This window comes from Nelumbo nucifera, chromosome 7, assembly GCF_055504915.1.
Source record: "Nelumbo nucifera cultivar China Antique chromosome 7, China Antique-T2T, whole genome shotgun sequence".
Classification (NCBI taxonomy): Eukaryota; Viridiplantae; Streptophyta; class Magnoliopsida; order Proteales; family Nelumbonaceae; genus Nelumbo; species Nelumbo nucifera.
In genome coordinates this window covers 33,485,930-33,493,447 of record NC_142655.1, presented here as the reverse complement: position 1 = coordinate 33,493,447, position 7,518 = coordinate 33,485,930, and positions in this window count along the sequence as shown.

Below are 7,518 nucleotides of genomic sequence, written 5' to 3'. Positions count from 1 at the left end.
TGGTCACCCAAGTCAATGTTCCATTTGTCGAGGGATATCCAATATTCCAAGCTCATATTTTTTATGGTACTAATTTCACATATTGGAAGGATAGAATGATTGTCTACCTCATCTCTATGGACTATTGCTTCTAGAAAGCAATGGAGAAAATCCATTACTAGAGACATGGCAAATGAAAGAGCTATGAACCTCCTCAAGAGAGGCTTGAGCTTGGATGAACTTGGTAGGATCACCTTATACACATCTACCCAAGCAATATAGTAGTACTTAGTGCTTTGACATGAAGGGATCAAAATTGAAATGGTGACTAAGTTAATGTGTGAGGAAGAAGATCAGGATATTCAGTATTCATCTACTAATGTCCCTTACATAACCTACACCATGGAGGATAAGGAAGAAACTTTTTATGCAAAAACAGGTGATGATTATCATGATGGCCTATCCTCAGAAGTTCCTCAGAGGGAAATTGTTCATCCAATCCTTGAAGCTCAACTACCGAAGGAAAGAGCTATAAGAATGCCTTCAAAGGATATAGAAAGATTATTGGGGAGCTTCTAAAGCCAAACAAAAATGAAGCTACACCAAATATCTAATCAGCAAGCAATTGTATCCTCATCAGCAAAGGACAATGGTTACTATGAGGTAACCTTAAAACCTGTCCCCTCGATTAAGCTGTTCTCAAAAAGGGTTATGTGCAATTTAAAACAAGGATGACTAACTTTATTAGGGAACCTATTAGTCCAATTCAAAAGTATGTGAACCTATCAATAGTAGGATCGATTATTCTTATAAATAGATTAACGGAAGCATTAAGAAAATTCTCCCCACATCATAAACTACCATGAACCATTATATAAGGATCACCATATCTAAAAATAAAATGTCAAAAAAGGGGGAGTCTCGTGATAATATCACTATGGGGACAGTAAATATTGTTGGTCCATAAAGCATTGAATAGTGGGGTTGTCACTAGCAATCTATTGCTAAGGCCTATTAGTTGACTACCTTGAGCAATAGCAATTGATTGACTTTATAAGTAGTTGAGCAAATAGACAAAGTAAATGAGAAAAATTCCAAATCTAAGAGAAGAAGAAACCCCAAGCTCTAAAAGTTGCTCAGAAACCCTACTTTCATTCACAAAACCCTCAGATCCCATTAATACTTTGCAAAAATGGCAAGCTCCTAGGGGAAGAGGTGAGGGAGCTTAATTAGAAGATTAATCCTACAAATGATTAGACCACAAAAGGTCTTCTTTCCATAGAAGTAGAGACAAGGTGCCAAACAAATCTCTCCACTCAAAGCATATGGGAAGGAAGGTCAATGGACTTTGAGTCTCTCAAGGTGGAAGGCTTTCATATGAGACTCCCCTAAGAAATTTAGGATGAGACAACTTACTCGACTATAGAAAACTAGTTTGTTTTTCTCTTGTAGGATATTTTTATGCAAACCTTAGCACGGACAGGGGGGAAAACTCTGCACTCCTATGTTAAAGGAGTCAAGATGACTCTAGACCCCTCTATTCTTGCACAACTTCTTGGTATCCCTTGTTAATGATCCTAAGTCTATACAAGGAGAGGATGTTCCAACCATGGGGGTATAGATTTTACCAATGCTATAAGGGAAATTTTTTAAACCCGGGCTTATCCTCAAGTTACAAACCTAGGACGAGACACCAAAGGGTTCCTATGAGAATCATGTACATATTGTGGCCAAAGGGTGGATCCTTTGATCACTTCATGGAATGAAGTTATTTTTACTTTACTGCATCGAAATTGGAGTGTCAACTAATTTGCCCTATATAATACTAAAGCACATGCATGATGCCTCTACAAATGGAAATAACACTCTTCCCTTAGAACTCTTTGGAAAGCTTAGAGTAAACTTCAACAATCCTCTCCCCCACTTTTTATCTACACCTATCTAAAGAAAGTTTCAATTAAAAAATTTTAGAATTATTTAAATATTGTAACAAAATTATATACTAAGGGTCTGTTCATTTACTCTGACGTCTAACGTCTGACCTCTAAAAGTGCAATAATTATATTAAGAGGTATATTGATATTGGTGAACTTTTCTTTCCTCTGAACTCTGAATGTAGAGAATATTGTTTTGAATTCTAAATTTTGAATTTTGAATTCTGAAAAATGCCAAATGTCCAATTTAACCCATATAAGTGAATTTTTATTTATTTATATAATTCAATAAAGAAACAATATTAAAAATTATTATAATAAATATTACCTAATATTAATTATTAATAATTATTAATAGTAAATAATTAATAACAAATTAATGATTGATTCATTAATTATTAATCAATAATTAATAATTCATAATTAATTATTTTTATGATTAATTAATACTTATTATTAATAGTTAATATTTATTACTAATAATTAATTAACTATTATTAATGATAATTAATAAATTAATTAACAATAAGTAATAATAATTAATTATTACTTAATTATGAATTATTATTATTAATTAATTAATGAAATATTATTACTAATTAACAATTAATTAGTAATTAATACTTAATATTAATAATACAAAATTCGTAATTCATAATCAAATAAATAATTAGTAATTAATACTTAATACTTAATATTAATAATTAATAATTCATAATCAATTAATAATTAATTCAATAATTATTAATCACTAATTATTAATTAATCAATAATTATTTATTTTTATGATTAAATAATACATATTTTTAATAATTACTGTTTTTATAATTAATAATTAATTCATTATTAATAAATATTAATAATTAATTGTTATTATGATTAATTAATAACTATTATTAATACTTAATTAGGAATTATTATTATTATTAATTAATGAAATATTATTAATAATTAATAATCAATTAGTAATTATTAATTAATGAAACTTATGATGATAATTAATATTGTAATTAATTAATTTCTATTAGAATATTACTATAACATATTATAATGAATATTATAATATTAATCATTAATTTGTAATGTTAGTAATACTATATGGTTATACTATAATATTAGTATTATGAATATTATATTATTACTATTCATAATTTATAATACTACTTAATATAAATAATTATTGGTTTCATTATAATATTATAATTGGTAAATAATATTCTAAATAATTAGTTATAATAATTAAAATAAGTAATTATTAATACCACTATAACACGATAATGAATAATATAGTTAATGAACTATTATTATAATAATAATATAATATGAATATTATAGTATGTTATAATATTACATTATAATAATATTATGGGAAAAATAAAATATTGGTGGTGAGTCAGATGGGTCTTCATACTAGATGTTATAAGTTAATTGAGCATTAAAGGGGCAATATGGGCCAAATCCATTAAAATAATGGCCTGAGTCATTTGTACTTTAGCTATAATTAGGCTTCAGTGTTAAGAGCCATCGAACACCTCTTTAGCGCTGAAAGTGGTGCAAAACCACTTCAGCGTTAAGAGATCAGAGGCACCGAATAGGGCCCAACTTTAAAATATTTATTCAAAACACAAAAATTAATTATAATAGATTTAATAATATTCATATTATTAATAATTCTATATTTTTACAAAATACATCACAAAATTATGTAGTAACAATATAAATTATAATTTTATGAATTATTCAAATAATAAATATTAAAAATTAAAAAATTATTTCAATATCTCAATAACTAAATATCTTAAATAACAAAACATTAAAAATAGCTAAATAATTATATACGTAAATATTTAATATTACGTAATAACTTTAAAATAAATAAAAAGCAAATAATGAAAAATTTTAAATATTTTACAAATTATTTAAATATTTAAATAACGAAATATTTAATATGGCTAGTTTTAAATAGTTAAAACAACTAAAATTTAAAAAAAAAATCTTAAAAGTAGAAACATAATTATAATCGATTTCATAATATGCATATTAATAATAATTTAATATTTTACAAAATTAATAAAAAATTATGTAATAATAGTACTCATTATAATTTTATGGGTTAGTAAATTCAATAAATAATTAATATTTTAGAAAAAATAAATAACATTCTTATTTAAATAGTGAAATAATATTGTAAATAGCTAATTTCAGTTTTATCAATTAATAACTATAGAAAATAACTTTCAAGAAAATTAATATTTATTAATAATAATTTTACAACAATAGTGTATATTCATTATATATTTATGTATACATAAATTTAATATTTATTGTATTTTCAGTAATTATTTATTGTAATTTTTTGATAAATATGTTTTCAATAATTATTTGGAAACCTATTTTTGTTTTTGTTATTTAACAGAAAATTGTCAATAATTATTGGAGATTAAACAACTATTTTAAATTTTGAAATTTAATGTATTGTATTTATTGAATTTTTGTTATAAATTTATTTTTAGTAATTATGTATTTTTTATAAATTATTGATTAATATTTATTAGAGATTAAACTATTATTTGAGATTACACTATTTATTCACTAGTTTAATATATTTTCAATATTTATTGTATTTTTGTAAGTATTTTATTTTTGTTAAATATCTATTGTGTTTTCATTATAAATTTATTTTTAACAATTGTGTATTTTTGCTATAAATTTTCAATAATTTTTCGAGATTAAACTATTGTTATTTAATTATTAGAGATTAGACTATTAATTTAGCTGAAATTAGGAATGTTCAAAGATTGGTTCAATTCGGTTGTAGGTTGTTTCGCCAACCAAATCGACCTGGTTAGGTCGAGAGTTTGCCACTTGAAACCGACTGACCATTATTGAAAACATGCCAACTAGGGTTGTATTAGTTTTGGTCTATTTTCGGTTTGGTTTGTTTGTTCAAAAGATTTAAACTTAAAAATTAAATTTAAATTTAATAAATTGCAATGGTATTATTAATAAATAAATTAAAAAAAATTATGATATAAAATTTTTTAGACTAAGAAATATGGGAATTTTCTTACTTTCCCATATTAAAAATTATATTTAAAATACAAAACATTAATATATATCTATGATTGGGTCGGTTTACAAATGGCCAAACTGAAACTAACCTAAATTTGTTATGTTAGAAAATTGCTGAACCAAAACCAATCAGAAATATTAGAAAACTGACTAACTTGAGTCGAGTTCGATCAGATTGGTCATTAAAAAGTAAAAATATAAAACAACTATATACTCTTATTAATTCTATTGTTTAGTTTAATAAAGCCCGTGCATCGCACGAGTCCCGCTAGTATATATATAAAGCAAAATGGTCCATATCAGCATGCCTCTCTTTTCTCCAAACTTTTTTTTTTTTTGCTTTGTCCTTATATTCCCTCTCTTTCCACCATTCCCCCTTCCTAGCCCTTCCATGTGAGCCGTGGCAGCCCTCTCCTCTTCACTAGAGTCCCACTCCAACTCACTCTCTCTCATGTTCCCAATCACTTAGCCAATCCCCCTCTTAAAATATCTCTCCCACCTAAAATTCCTCCTAAAACACTTCTATCAGTCCACATGTCACCTTCTTCTCCTTTAAAAATTTGCTCCAAAACCCTCATTCTAAATTTTTTTCTTTTTTTAATTTACTTACTTTTTAATGCCACATCATTTTTAGGTATTTCAATACCAACTCTGAACTAGGATTTCCTGCACTCACTTTTGGTGTGGGAAGTGGTGCACTTCTAATTCAATTCAACCACGTCATTTTCTACATGGTCCCTTGTCTTACATGTGCGAATTAAATTAAATGGCAAGTTAGGGGAGTTATTTCTCTAAAATTCTTTTTTTGGAACTTAAGAAAAAATTAAAAAATGAATTTGACTGTGTAGTTTGAAGAATGAAAGAGGTTAAACAAAGCAAATGGAGAAACTCAAACGAATGGCTTGCTTGCAAAACCCTAGATGGTTAAACAAATGCAAGGAGTAGAAATCCTTTTGCAATTGCAAGAAATGGGATTTTTTCTATACTGTTTTGTATTCTTCCCTGGGCACCATTAATAAGAGCTTTGCAATTTTTTCTTTCTTCAATAAATCGTTTGATTTCACAAGCGTTCTTCTTCTTCTTCTTCTTCTTCTTCTTCTTCTTCTTCTTCTTCTTCTTCTCACTTGAGGATCTTGCTTTTTACAAATGAAGCTACAGCAAGAGTATTATGCAACATCAGACTGCACTTTGCACCAAGTTAAGCAACAGACCAGAACAGGTAGTTGGAAATTACATCTAAACCACCCATGTGTTTAAGTGAATTATATTCGGTGAATCCTTAAAAGGAGTTCGACTTATAAAATTACGGTTATTTTTTTGTAGTAATAATGATTCTGAGAGAAATGTCTTCTTGGTTCTTTACTGTAAATGCATTTGAATGCAAGGAATTTTCACGACTAGAAGTTCAATTGAATTCTACGCCTTGACTGAAGAACAATCTACTCCTACAAATCATTTTCTAATGGTGTACGCTTGTGACTGAAATTTTTCTGATAGCAATGGTTCCCTCTTGATTGAAGAACAATCTATTACTACAAATCGTTTTTTAAGGATGTATGCTTAGAATTGAAGTTTTTCTGGTAATAACGGTTCCCCCTTGAATGAAGAACAATATACATCTATTCCTACAAACTTGATAACCAATCTCCTTTGTTTTGTTTACCTCTTCTATCTATCAAACTTGATAATCAATTTCTTCCATTATTTTAAAGACAAAACCTCCTAAACTTTCTGTTTAATTTAATTCATACATGCGAAACAGAGGACCATGTAGAAGGTGACGTGATTGAATCTGATCAGAAATGCACCACGTCCCACAGGACCCACACCAAAGCAAGTAATCAACATCAACCAACCGAGCCAACCACGTTTAGTTTGTTAATCCTGTTTCCCGCAGCCTTCTGCAAAAGCTATGTTCCTTCGGTTTGGCTTCTCAGAACATTTGGCCTGGACCAAGTTTTCAGACAATTTTCAACCCCTCGCCTTCTCCTCTTCTCCCTGAATTAGAGTTTCAACCAGCACCGCCAACGATCGACGTCTGCAATACTGCAAACCCTTCATAATTCAAAGATTCGCATCATCGTTATTTATATAGAGTCGGAAAGTGTCTGCAACTCGTAGATTTGTTTTCGTCATTCTGTGGATTTAATCAACACGCTCTTCGTCATCTATATTTATTGTTTTATGTAAGAGAATTTCTGTAAAGAGAATTCAGCATTTGTTGAAGTGATCAAGCCCTCGTAGAAGAAGTCGCGAGCTCGCAAGCGCGGCAACAGATAAGTACGCATGAATGGAGAAGTCGCAGGAGATGACCAGGAGGATCAAAGAGTTATGGACCAGTTGGTCGAGGCGTTCTCTTCAGCTTCTCTATAAGAAGCTATACAGAGTTTCCAGGAGGTTTGCTAGAGAACAGAGATTCCAGTGGTCACATGTAAAGGAAAATTTGATTGATTAATGTTCTCCTTTTAAGAATTCTTGCTCTTCTTCTCGCAGCTTTTACGAGAAATGTCTAAGATATGCAGTTGATAAATGT